We start from the raw sequence: 13,773 nt of genomic DNA, 5'->3' as shown, positions 1-13,773 counted from the left end.
AGAAGAGAAGACTCCCTGGAAAAGACCCTCCACCTCAGAAAACCTGATGTTGGGAAAGATGGAGGGTACAAAGAGAAGGGGACAACAGAGAACGAGACGGTTGGACAGTGTTCTTGAAGCTACCAGCATGAGTTTGACCAAACTGCGGGAGGCAGTGGAAGATAGGAGTGCCTGGCGTGCTCTGGTCCATGGGGTCATGGAGAGTCAGACACAGCTAAACGACTAAACAACAACAACAAAAGGTAAAGGACCCCTGGATGGTTAAGTCCAGTCGAAGGTGACTATGGGGTGCAGCACTCATCTCCACTTTCAGGCTGAGGAAGCCAGCATTTGTCCACAGACATGTTTCAGGGTCATGTGGCTGGCATGACTAAACCACTTCTGGCGCACAGAAACATCATTTACCTTCCCGCTGCAGTGGTACCTATCTATCTACTCACGATGGTATGCTTCAGGGTGAGGTAGGGCTAGGTTAAAACTTATTTTATGCCACCTTTCAGTTGATGGCTTCCGAAGTAGTACAAACAAGATTAAAACACAAATTAATCAATAAAATAATTAAAATAATTTGGATCCAACCACCAGTAAAACAACAAATCACAACTCAAGGGACTGAAACAACATCCTCAACTATCACAAAATGCTTGGCAGAAGAGAGAAGAATCATAAGCCAGGAAGGCAGCAGGGACCTTGAAATGGCCTATCAACAGTTAGCACCTGGTCAGCAGACTGAGCAATCGCATAGGTCACCCAGTTGCTGTGTTTGTTATTACAGGGAGAAGCATTGCATTTCTACTTAAATTATAGTAATTATTTCTAATTTTGCACCTGTAATATAGCTGTAAATATATTACACAAATATACTATAGGATATAACCAGTGCTTTTTTTCTAAAAAAAATTTAGGGGTACTCTCATTTTCCTATTCATATTGAAATACTGCCCCTCAATGAGGCCAAACTTAGATTCACAAAATGTTTAGGGGTATGCGTACCCCAATAAAAAGAATTAGATATAACAGAAAGTGCCTGGTGTTGCCCAGGAATTCTAAGAAAGTAAATAATATTGCCATTTTTAAATAGATAGTGTAATTTGTGAGTTTGGGGGTCGTGCACATACATACATTGACACATGGTTCAGTGCATTCAGTGTCATCCAAACATAGTAAAAGCCATCTCCACCTCAGAAAACCTTGTCGGGCAACAATGTTTTGAAAGGTATCTGATCAGGTTCAGTTTTGAACCCTCATACTACATTGGGTGATGGTACCCCCAAACTGGGTGACAATATTGTTAGAGACTTTAAAATGATTGTAGTTTGGAACCCATCATGCCAAATTATGCAAAAGCACACCAAATTTGGCCACAATATCTTCAGACCCATCCAAATTGGCACATGTTGGATCAATCATGCTAAATTTGGCAAAGTCGTGCCAAATTAGGTGACAGTAACTTCAGACATGTCCTGATCAGTGTAGTTTGAGTCCATCATGCCCAAAATTGGGCAGAGTTATACCAAAGTCACATTCAAGTCTTGATTCAAAATGGCACCTAGCACCCCATCATTGATGAAGGCTACCACCCCTACCTCGTGAACTCTCATGCCAAGTTTGACAATGTTGTCTCAAGAAGTGTCCAAAACTATTGAGAACAGATGAACCAATAGATAAACCACTTTCCAAAATATGTAGTAGATGGGGTGAGGGGTAGTTTGTAAGTGGTCACCCTAGGGAAAGGCCACCCACACTAGCAAGGAAACATTTTTTGCACCAGAACTAGGCCAGAACTAGTCAGAATGAGTCAGTCTCTGGCTTCTGAGTTGTTTGTGGATCTTCCTGATCCTTTATGTGAATCAACCACCAGGTTCCTTAGCTTACCCTCAACCTAGCAAGAGCGAAGTCCAACATACTTAAGTCCACTGATTGATATGGGTTTTAGCAAGTTTTACTCTGTTTTGTATCCTGGTTCTTAACTTAATCTGAGTGATTCCAACACCAATTTGATAGCTTCCAAATTATTTTTTCCATGCATCAGAACATTTCCGTTCAGTTTTTCAATTAGAACAATCCTTTGGGGTCTTTCACTGTGGCTGGCAGATACTAAAAGCATGTTGCTACAGGGCCCATGAGAGTTATCAAACCTTGCTTGTTGGCTCACCAGCTGATTCAGTAGGGAAGTAGCATTATCTGATAGTTCTCTCTCAGAGACACTTCAACATCTCATGGGAAATGAAAGCAGCTTAGCAGCAGGTGAGTGAAGACGAAACTTTTGGTTTTAAGATGGGGCAGGAGTGTGTTGGGCTGATCACAAAGCAGGATTTGATGGCTCCAGTTTGATCAAAAAGTTTGTTGCATTTATTATGGTTGCAGTAATATGTCATTTTCAGGTGGAAAAGGCTCTCATCAGAAATCTTCAAAATACCTTTTCGGATTATTTCCAACAAATGTTCATTTTATATCAGCTTCTTCTATAATGCAAATATGTCACTGCACAGGTTAGATAACGTTAAGGTAATACAGTACATGAACAATAATTGTGTGAATGTTTACCTTATCATGTTGTTACCAAAGAAGGGAAAGCTTTAGTAACTTTACCTGTTCATCTTCATTGTGCCCTAAAAGTGATCTGATTATTTTACGTTCAAACAATCTAGCGACTTCTATGGGCTTTTTCTCTGATTACAGCACTATGATATGGTGCAAATTTATGTGAGCATAGGGTTTCCTTCACCTTCCTTCATTTTCTTCCTGTCTTTAAATAAATTCTGAGCTTTATCTTGCTAACACAAATGGTCCAATTGAAAGCATCATCCAAACCATTTTGGATACTTTCAAAGAGACAATTCACTTGCAACTTAAGTTAATGTGGGTGAAATTTAGTGCTATTACATGAAGTCGGAAGTGAAATTTTCCCAATGACTCATGCTATTGAATACTGATTCTATTGGAATCAATATGATGACACCTATTATTTATTTAATGCAATCAGAACGTCTGTATTGGTAGTGATGAAAGGGCAAATGCTTTTCAAACAGGACCATTACTGACTTAAGTGCAGGCTTGTCTTTCCAGGTGCAGATCAATTTGGGGGTTAGAGATTATAATGCTAAACTTCTAAATTTAGCATTATACACACCCCACACTTGTAATAATCTATGACGCCAAGTGATGGGTGTTGCATGGCATTAAATCAGAATGATTGATGACTTTGCTAGGTAAAAACTTGGCAGGTGGGAATGCCACCCCATTAAGATGACTCTGCTGCTTCTGTGCAGTTCTGACTTCCTGACCCTGACCCTAGACTCCATAAACCTGGACCACTGCTCCTAGTGCAGCCAGCCTCACCTTTGCTGTCATGTAGTCTGTGCATAACAGCTACTGGGACTCATTACACATTGCTGAGCCTGAATTCCTTTTCTGTTGCCATAAATATTTCTTCCTTACTGTCACATAAGAGCCTCTGTCTTTGTGGTCTGGACAGGAGCCAGGACAGCCGTAGCTGAGTGTAGACAGCCCCCCACACCCCGGTTGAATTTCTAATCCCTGGCAACAATATTTTTATTTCAGCAGCCATTTTGAGTAAATTTTCAGATTTTATGATCAGTTCAACTGATCTTATTTTTATTTTATTGTATCTTTTTAACCTTACTGTATACAACTCGGAAATTATGGTATTAATCTGAAAATCATCAGATTTTGTGTTAACCCACAAACATCTGTATTAACCCACAAATGCAAATTTTACAGGAGATCAATTGCTTTTATCTGTTACAATAATGGTCTAAGGCCACAATTGTGCACACACTTTCCTAGCAGTATAGCAGTAGGCCTAATTCAGGGGTAATCAACCTTTCTTGATGGTAAAATTTCCTTACCGCTCACTCACTTGATGGAAGGAGGATTCAGCTTGTGTTGTAGAACCCCCTACCACCCACCTGGAATCCTGAAACACCCACTAGTGGGTGGTAGGGACCAGGTTGACTACCCCTGGCCTAATTGAACTTGGTGGAACTTACTTATGAGTAGATAATCACACTATTTTGTTCTAATTCTCAGATTAAGGAGCCATAAATAGCTTTCACAATCACAGCAAATAATCTAAAATAATACCCTTCCAAGAAGTAACAGTGAGTTGCCTACCAACAACCAGATTAGCAAATGATACAGTGTTTGAGATATTTATACATGTTTAATCTCTAAAGTGCTAGATACTAATGACTGATATAGCATGTTGCTATCTCTTTTCTACATAAAGCCGTCTGCTCAGTCACTGCAGAAAAAGCCCTATAAGGCTGCTGTGTTGGCTTAAACAGAGTTAATTTTCTCATAAACAATTATGTAAGTTCTTCAGCACATTTACACATATCCAAGAGAGGTGAGAAACCCTCCCAATTTTTACGTTAATCATGCTTTGGGGGATAGCTTTAATAACTCAAACATCTGCCACTTCACCTTGGGAACATTACGCAGAAGCGATGAAGAATAATTTTTCACAGCTCTGAGAAACATTTTAATTTTTATGCATAAATGCACTCATTGCTAAGGTACTTATAATCTAATTCAAAATTATGTGGCATCACCTTTCTCTCTCTCTCTCTCTCTCTCTCTGTGTGTGTGTGTGTGTGTAAAAGAAGTATAAACAGTTTTCCAGAGCAGGTCAGTATAAACAACCCACATGATGGGTGTTTGTGGCAACTAACGGGTCTTGTGTCTAACACCCACTGGAGATCAAGACTAATAGTCTCATCTTACAGAGAATCAAGATCATTATCACAGGATAATTAGGATAGCAGAAGCAGAATGGTGGGTGGAACTAGCAATAGTTGGGAGGGAATGACAACACAGAAGGTTTTCTGATGACTTATCCAAGAGGAAAGATCTCTAAGAACTGGTTGAGTAGAATTTACTGAGGGCCCTTCTAACATTAATTGTGAAGCATGTCAGTTACGGCTGGGTTATATAAGAAGTTCATCTTCCTTTCTGCAAAAGCTAGTTTTTACACACACATCTCTCTATCCTCCATCAAAACAAAGAAGAGGCATTGTTAGAATTTGTTTTTTTTAATAATAATAATAATAATAGCAATAGTAATATTTTAAATGCTGTAATCTGGCTGCCCTGGGATGTTAGGATGATGGGCAGATAAAGAATATAATAATGATAAAAATTAAAAGATACATTATAACTAGGCAAAACACTTGGGGTGTGAAGCACAGCCAGTGAGGTGGTGGTCTGGGAGCGGGGGAAGGCCAGCTTGAGAGGCCTGGAGGGCCAGATTCAGGCCCTAGATCAGAGGTACTCCAAGAAAGTAAGCCATAAATTTATAAACATTCTTCACAATGCAAAATGCACATTGATAGAAAGTGTTGCACACATTACTGGTTAAAACAGGTGTTATTAGGTTGCATTAATTCCTAATACCACAATTATTTTAAAAGCTTAGAAGCTAGACCATTCCAATATAAAGTATCAATGGGCCAGTTCACATGTACGTAATGCGAAAGCATGGTATTACAACAGGGGCAGCTAACATGTCATTATTCAGATGCCATTGGACTCCAGCTCCTATGAGTCCCAGTCAGTATGTCCAATGGTCAGGGATGGTAGGATTTTGTGTCCAACAACATCTGTAGGACCACAGATTTGCCACTCCTGTGTTACACGTATGAGCCTTTGCTTGCATGCTCTGCCTCTGCCCTTTCCTCACATGCTCCACTTTAATAAGTGAAAGTATAAGTGGAAACGTTATTTGTAGTTTGGCTGACTGACCCAACATGATGAAATTTGGATAGTAATGTCCTGTGCAAGGCACTGTAAGAGAAATCTGCCAGACATTTTTTTGACTAATATCAATTTACTTAAAACAGAAGTATGAGAGGTTGATTTTAAAAACTCACAAGCATTGCCATAGCAATTGATTGGATCCAGTATTGTTCTTCTAGGTAAGGTAAAAAGGTAAAGAACTCCTGGATGGTTAAGTCTAGTCAAAGGCAACTGGGGTTGCGGCGCTCATCTCGCTTTCAGGCTGAGGGAGCCAGCATTTGTCGGCAGACAGCTTTCCGGGCCATGTGGCCAGCATGACTAAACCGCTTCTGGCACAACGGAACACCGTGACAGAAACCAGAGCGCACAGAAACACCGTTTACCTTCATGCCGCAGCAGTACCTATTTATCTACTTGCACTGGCATGCTTTCAAACTGCTAGGTTAGCAGAAGCTGGGGAAAAGCAATGGGAGCTCACTCCGTTGCAGGGATTCGAACCGCCAACCTTCTGATCAGCAAGCCCAAGAGGCTTAGTGGTTTATACCACAGCACCACACACATCCCTATTGTTCTTCTAATAGATCCCTAAGAGAATGAAAAGCTAGAAGGGTCCAGGATAGCCACCACTCATCCCTGATATTTATGCAAAGGAGATTAATTGCTTTCCAGGTAGTCTATAGACCAATTTAAATTAACTTCTCCCTGACTGGTTTTGTGGACAAGTTTTAAGATCAGAGTGATAGATAGCAAGAGAAATTGGTGATAATTCAGCACACTAATGCTGTGTCAGTAGACAAAATTTATATCTCATCCTTTATACTGCAGATCTATGGTTAATACCTGTTAGGAACATTCTAGACAAGACTGAGAAAGTCAGTCAAGGATGTCAGGTCTCCTACATGACAGGAAACACATTCTGTTGTTGTTGTATTGACTCCAAAAGTTGAGTGCACTTGTAATCCAGTTAAATGTTCATCAGCAAAATGCAGTTCACACAGGCCGCCATCAACATTTATCAACTGAGAGATTTCTATTTGGCAGGCTAAAAAAAAAAAGTCACTTGTAATGATATGAAAAGCAGAGGCCTAGAAGAATATGTGTCTATCTTACTATACAGCAAAATAAATGAGTGTCAAATTTGATATTTTAAAAACGATAGGGAATGTTAGAAAATTTATTTCAGAACACTTACAGGCAAACTTTCATCTCACCAACTTTGACAGTAAGTTTCAGCTGCAAAGGAAATCAAAACTGACAGATTTGAACAGCTGTGAGATAAATTCAGTGTTTGGCTAGTTTTTATTTTGAGTCAATGCTGCTTGGCAGGTCCAATTACAAAAATAAATAAATAAACATTTTGGTTTTAAAAACTGTTAAACAAATTGTCTATACTGAAGCCTGACAGGGTACAATTTTCCACCAGAGCTAATGTATTTTCTCGGAATTTGTGCATTCTTACGATTTGATCATTTACTTCAGTAGACACACACACGTCAGAGCTTGTCAAGCAATGAGGCACACATTAATTTTGGACAGATAGGCAACAATGATTTTCCTATAAGATGAGTTGATTACACCTTAAAACATTTCTTTCTGGTATAAGTTATAACAAGATGCACTTAAACTTTGTCCAGAGGATATTAAGGAAGAAACATATTTTTATTATCTATTAAATTTACTGACTTCTAGTCAATATCAAAGATGTTGATTTTATGCTGCTGATGTCCTATTGGTATGTGAATTTCCAGCAATATAGCAGGGATCCATTTGAGGAAAACAAGAGAGCAATTTTTACGTAGGTCACAGCTGAGAAAAATACTAGTTGTGCTAAAGCAATTTCTTCAGCAGCATGAAACCATGTGTGTGTTATATGGAACAATGACCTTGGAATTCATCTCTAGATTTGTTGTTTAATCTCAGAAGCAATATTTTAAAATGACCATTGTAAGAAAATGTATAACAGGTATATTAGTCTTTAGAAAGTAGAATTCCAAATAATCAGCAAGGAAATTCCCAAAAGGTACGATATGAGCATAATGTTGTGGTGCCTATAATTCAAATTATATTTTGAAAATTCTAATACCAGACCAAAACCCACCGCACTTTGGGTAAATACATCCTATTTTTGTTGGTGCTGGGAAAGAGAAAATAAATTCTATCATTTGCCTTTCCCAGGAAATGGAACCAGGCCACTTTTTATTATTAGACAGTCCAAAAACATCAAGGCAGAGGCCAGGATTTTGGACCCATCAAGCCAGATATAGCCCACCAGCCATGTATGGCAGCCTACAACAGAGTGGTGATATTTTTGTTTGTTTTGCCTAACAAGTCTATTGTAGGACTTAATATGCCAAATTTTAAATTGTTGTTATTTGGGATATACTGATGAGACCTTAGCATTTGTTGTGCTTTTAAAAACAGCTTCAACCTCTCCCCTTCCCAAATAACCCCCCGTGTTTGTTTACATTTCTTATTTCCTCAGCTTTATTGTCCCCAGGCTACTCAACAGCTATTTCCAGAACAATTATCAATATTGGATTAATAAGGTCCACTGTGCTGCTCATATTCACAAATTGGTTGTTTGTGTTGTCTGTTTATTTTGTTTGGTGTTTTTGTTTCCCCACAACAAGGAGAACAAATCACTTTTGTCTGCATGAACAGGAAAGTGCAAATCAAGTTGTCACTCTCAAATATGGACATACAACGAAAACATGTCCTCTAAATAATGCCATGCTACACTGGATCAGCAAATGATTTACGGATACACAGGGAATTTGAAATTGGTTTCTAATCATAACACATCCCATTATTTCAGGCAGGGATTTATATGAGAATTATCTTCCCTTCAATGTAAGATTCTGTTAAAACAACAACACAATTGTCACTAATTTCATACTTAACTTTAGGTGGGCTTACAAAATACACATTTAACAAGCCACCTTTCATTCTCTTAGCAATGTATGATCAAAATCTGAGCCTTTCTTGTATAAGAACCTCTGCCCTGTTTAACAAGCCCTTGTTTGCAAGGCGAGGAAGTTTATTTTTGTCCATATTCTCCAAAGTGGTCAGCTCATGAGTTGCAAAACATCTGGCAGAAAATAGAGAAATATCCTCAGCTTTACACCTTTTGAGGACATTTCCAGGTACTTATTGTTTTCTCTCTGCATGACGCATTTAGCAGCATCCAACATACTTTTGATGCTGTCACCTTTTCCCATGCAGCACACACTCTGTTTGCTTCTTGTGCAACATAAATATGGCTATTTTTCTTTACATGTTTTGACTTAGTCTGCCTGGAGATTTCTGCTTGTTACACCACAGAGATTTATGGTTTATGCTCCACATATGAAGGATGCTGTTCATTAAGTAAGTGCTGAAAGTCCACTTAGAAGTAATCCAGTATACCTCTAGTGCAGGCATAGGCAAACTCGGCCCGCCAGATGTTCTGAGACTACAATTCCCATCATCCCTGACCACTGGTCCTGCTAGCTAGGGATCATGGGAGTTGTAAGCCAAAAACATCTGGAGGGTCGAGTTTGCCTCTAGTGCGTTAGTTATAAAGTTTATGTTTTCTTTTTGTTTCCAAAGCAGCCTGCTATTTTAATTCTTTAATTGAAACCTTCAGGATGTATGAAAATCAGAAGTCTAAAGTTGACTGACTTGATGTATAGTTTGGGACTTGTATTACTCACGTGTAACTAGCTTTAAATTTACATTTGCTTAGTCATAGCCATTTAAAATCAAACCAAATGAAGACTATTGATACTGTAAGGCATAGTTTTCCATATTGTGTGTCATGCAAACGTTCCCCATGCTCTTCCCGGGGCTGGAAAGGGGTTAGTTCAATTTCTGGTTTGCTAGTAAAACTGAATTACTGTGTCACAAAATGATACATGGCTAAAAAGTGTGTCACCAACATGAAAAGTTTAGAAAGATCTGCTGTAAGGTAAGCACCCTGCCAAGCTTTGCAAAACTTATTAGAGCTTGCATGGTAGAGGTACTTGATTGGCTATACTCATTAAGCCTACTTTAAGCATTGGGAGAAATGCTTAATCCATGGGTAGGCCAACTAAGGCCCGGGGGCCAGATCCGGCCCAATCGCCTTCTAAATCCGGCCCGCAGACGGTCCGGGAATCAGCGTGTTTTTTACATGAGTAGAATGTATGCTTTTATTTAAAATGCATCTCTGGGTTATTTGTGGGGCATAGGAATTCGTTCATTCCCCCCCCCCAAAAAAAATAGTCCGGCCCTCGACAAGGTCTGAGGGCCCTCTGCTGAAAAAGTTTGCTGACCCTTAATCCAACTTTTTGCCAATGCTAGCTGGAGTTTATGAGAGTTGTCATGCAAAAAATCTGTACAGCAACAGGCTGGCAGAGGCTGGATTAGTCAATATTATAAATTTGTAAGATGAAGTACACGTTAATAACCTTCATTCAGCTGACAGTGACCAGTTCCTTACTTATGCATAATTTTGAACTGTCTCCTGCCTCTATTCAGGAGATTTCAAGGTGGTGGCAGTGACAATTTAAAATAAAGGTAGTATCTCTTGAGTCCACACCACGATGCAGAACAGTATGTAACTTCAATACACAGAAATAAACCAAAGACTGATCTGTAATGCCATTTGAAATCCCTTTACTGGGCTCCATCCTTATGTGGAGAGGAAGAACAGTAAAGTTTGGACTTGTATTATGTCTGCTGTATTATTCTCACAAATCTTTTAGGGTGCAACAACCATAATTTTTCACCATCCCACACTGACTCATAAGTGTCCTACCATGCTCCAAACAAGTGACGTTATTAATCTGTTTATAACATTTATTTCCCTATTCCTCAGTACAAGGGATCTAAGAGTGGTGCACAATAAAATACCGGTACCAACAATAAAGCATTGTCAGCATAAAAAATGTCAGTAACAAAACAATGCTGGCTGTTTGACCGCAATAATAGACATTCATTCATTTGTTTATTAACAAAGCAACTTATCTTACACGTGTGTCATGTCGCAGCTGGCAAATTCCTCACCAAAGAACAACATGGCATCCCCAGCATTATACCAAGCCCTGGATCAGGCTCAATCTATGGGTGAGGAGTCAGGATCCATAAATAAGGCAGAGGAAGGGCAAGAAAGAAACTTGTCTCATCTAGAGAAGTTAACTACAGACAAGGTCTCCTTGGGAATAAGACTCTCCTCTCAAGGAGACATCTTGATGAAGATAGGTGATAGGAGTCACCTTAGGTCAGGGTGTGTTTTAGCAGCTCCAGCTCAAAAGTCCCACTGCTAGGCTGGAACAGCAGCTGGAACAATGTCTTTGTACCAGCATTATGCTTTATCAATCTCCTGCCTCCTAGTCAGAACCTGACCGTGGATTGCCTGTGACCTGTCTCATGCATTCTTCCAGAGTACTATTTATAAAATTAATCTATCGTGTGTACAGTCGTACCTCGGGTTACAGACGCTTCAGGTTACAGACTCCGCTAACCCAGAAATATTACCTCAGGTTAAGAACTTTGCTTCAGGATGAGAACAGAAATCATGCAGCAGCAGGAGGCTCCATTAGCTAAAGTGGTACCTCAGGTTAAGAACAGTTTCAGGTTAAGAATGGACCTCCAGAATGAATTAAGTTCTTAACCCGAGGTATCATTTTATTCCCTTCTTTGCCCACGGGACAATTGGAACATGACGCTGGAGGACCCTGATCTTGCCATTTGCCTGACCCCCTCGTTTTGGACTCTGATTACTCAGACCCTGACCTTGAATCTATCCTGCAAACTGTTGCTGTTTTTGCCCATGCTGGTCTTGCTGCTGAAAAGTACCGCAAGTGTTCAGGAACTTAGTGAGAAGAGGACAGCACACCTAAATATCTTTATAACCCACGGGTAGGCAAACTAAGGCCCGGGGGCTGGATATGGCCCAATTGCCTTCTCAATCTGGCCCGCGGGTGGTCTGGGAATCAGAATGTTTTTACATGAGTAGACTGTGACCTTTCATTTAAAATGCATCCCTGGGTTATTTGTGGAGCATAGGAATTCGCTCATTATTATTTTTTCAAAATATAGTGCGGCCCACCACATGGTCTGAGGGATGGTGGACCGGCCCACGGCTGAAAAAGGTTGCTGACCCCTGTCATAACCTGACTGAAAATCACAACTCATATGTACTGATGAGTACAGGTCCATAGTTGTGCATCAGACGACAAATTTGGTTGAGATTTTCCCTTGGGGCACGAAGCCAGTGAAATATGCCGAAATGCTTACAGTGGGCTCAAGGAGTGTAGAGAACCCAGTACCACTTCCATTCAAGCCCTGTTAAGTTCTGTAGAGCTTGGCAGGACACTTTTTTTTGCTTACAGTGCTGATAAACTCCATTATGTCTACTTTAAAAGCTATTTTGAATGGCTACTGCTAAGCAAATTTAAATCAATCATTGTGATCACTCTCATCTCCTGAAAGGTTTAACTGTCACAGTCTATTTCAGAAACTAAATACCATGCAGTACATTTTTATTCCCTCTTTTTTCTTCCTTGCATGTTTTAAAGAGGCATTAAATTTCAGCACAGGTTGACTATTTGTATGCGTGCTGGCTGAGGCTGCCTCAGACATCATATTAGTCTCCTGAACTAGAGACACAGGTGTGAGCAAATTCCTGGGATATAAGAAGGGCTCTTACTCACCAGTAGAGTACATATTTTGCATGGGCCATATTTAATAAAGACAGTATCTGAGATAGCAGGGTTATACTACTACCCCGGAGGGTCACTGCCCGTCTCTGTAGTTAAATTTAATACTGATCTGATTGGTCAGTATAAGCCATTTTGTTATAAACAGCTCCCAAAGAAGAGGGGGCTTTACACGAGAAGATTTTAAAAAGCAGTATCTCTTCTTTCCAATATCTTTATCCATTTCCTTCCAGGGAAAAATAATATCTTTCTTGTACTAACAAATACAATCAGGGCAATCAAAAGAAATAAATCATATGTGTACAGCATTTAAGATGCATGTCTGTATAGATAAATAAGGCCAGGTTTTTAGGCCTAATGACTAAATTCGTTGATTGTTTCCAAAACTTATTTATTATTAAGTGGTGACTTGCATCACAGATAGGAGATCTGGAATGATGTAAAAAGCCTGTGGTATTTGATCTGTGATGCAAGTCAGCACTGGCTGTGCATTTTTACCCTCAGTCTTGGTATTTTTTAAGAATGGTTCGCCTGTATATTTATCACTTGATAACTGCAGCCTCACATTACAAGAAAAAGGAAATAGAAAGACCCCCACTGGCAGCTTCTGTTCTATGGAAAGCAGTTGAAGGGGGTGAGGAGATTTCACCCCTCCCATACCCAAGAATCTCCTGACCATCTCCTGATGGTCTCTGCTGACTCTACAGAGAGCAGGAGGCGTGTCCTGCCTATCTACTTATTCTGCCCAGCAACATCTCTCTGTGTGTGTGAGAGAGAGTCAGTCAGTCAGTGTATCGGAGAGAGTGAGAGTGTTAGAGATCCTAGAGATTAGATTGCTGCTAAGAGCAGCTGCAGACTCTCAGTGTAGCATTGATTTATGCTTAGAATATTCAGCTCTGTATATAGTTTTGTATCATAGTTGTAGTTACAGAATAAAAGGAAGATATTTTACAGAGCTGCTCTCCGAGTGGTTTATACTCTGCAAGACTCTGCAAAACTCTGCTGCGCAACGACTGTATTATTGAGACAGTGAATCCGGTGCTCTCAGCTCCAAGCTGTGAGTCCACAGCACTGTGACCTGTTCCTGTGAGAAAGGAGGTCTCTGGCGGTGCTACCCAGCTCGCCTAGCCCAGTCGGGGTTGAGGTGCATGAGTCCAGTTGGTACACTGGCTCTAGGGCGATGCTGACAGGGGGTGGGTATTGGCATCGGATAACTGTACTCCAAAAAAGCTTATGCCATAATAAATCTGTTAGTCCTTAGATGGTATTTGACATCTAGTAAATTAGCAAAAAAATGTGTCAGAATCAGATATCTGTTGGAAGTGTAACAAGA

The 13,773-nt window shown here is 40.0% G+C and overlaps 1 protein-coding gene across 7 annotated transcripts in view; it reads right to left on the bottom strand.

Moving 5' to 3' along the window:
- PRKG1 (protein kinase cGMP-dependent 1) overlaps window positions 1-13,773 on the bottom strand; it is a 698,816-nt gene that overhangs the window by 268,575 nt on the left and 416,468 nt on the right. The window lies entirely within an intron of this gene.

The sequence above is a fragment of the Podarcis bocagei genome (assembly GCF_964188305.1).
Source record: "Podarcis bocagei genome assembly, chromosome: 4".
Taxonomy (NCBI): domain Eukaryota; kingdom Metazoa; phylum Chordata; class Lepidosauria; order Squamata; family Lacertidae; genus Podarcis; species Podarcis bocagei.
The sequence above is the reverse complement of the archived record's forward strand: the minus strand, read 5'-3'. Positions and strand labels throughout refer to the sequence as shown.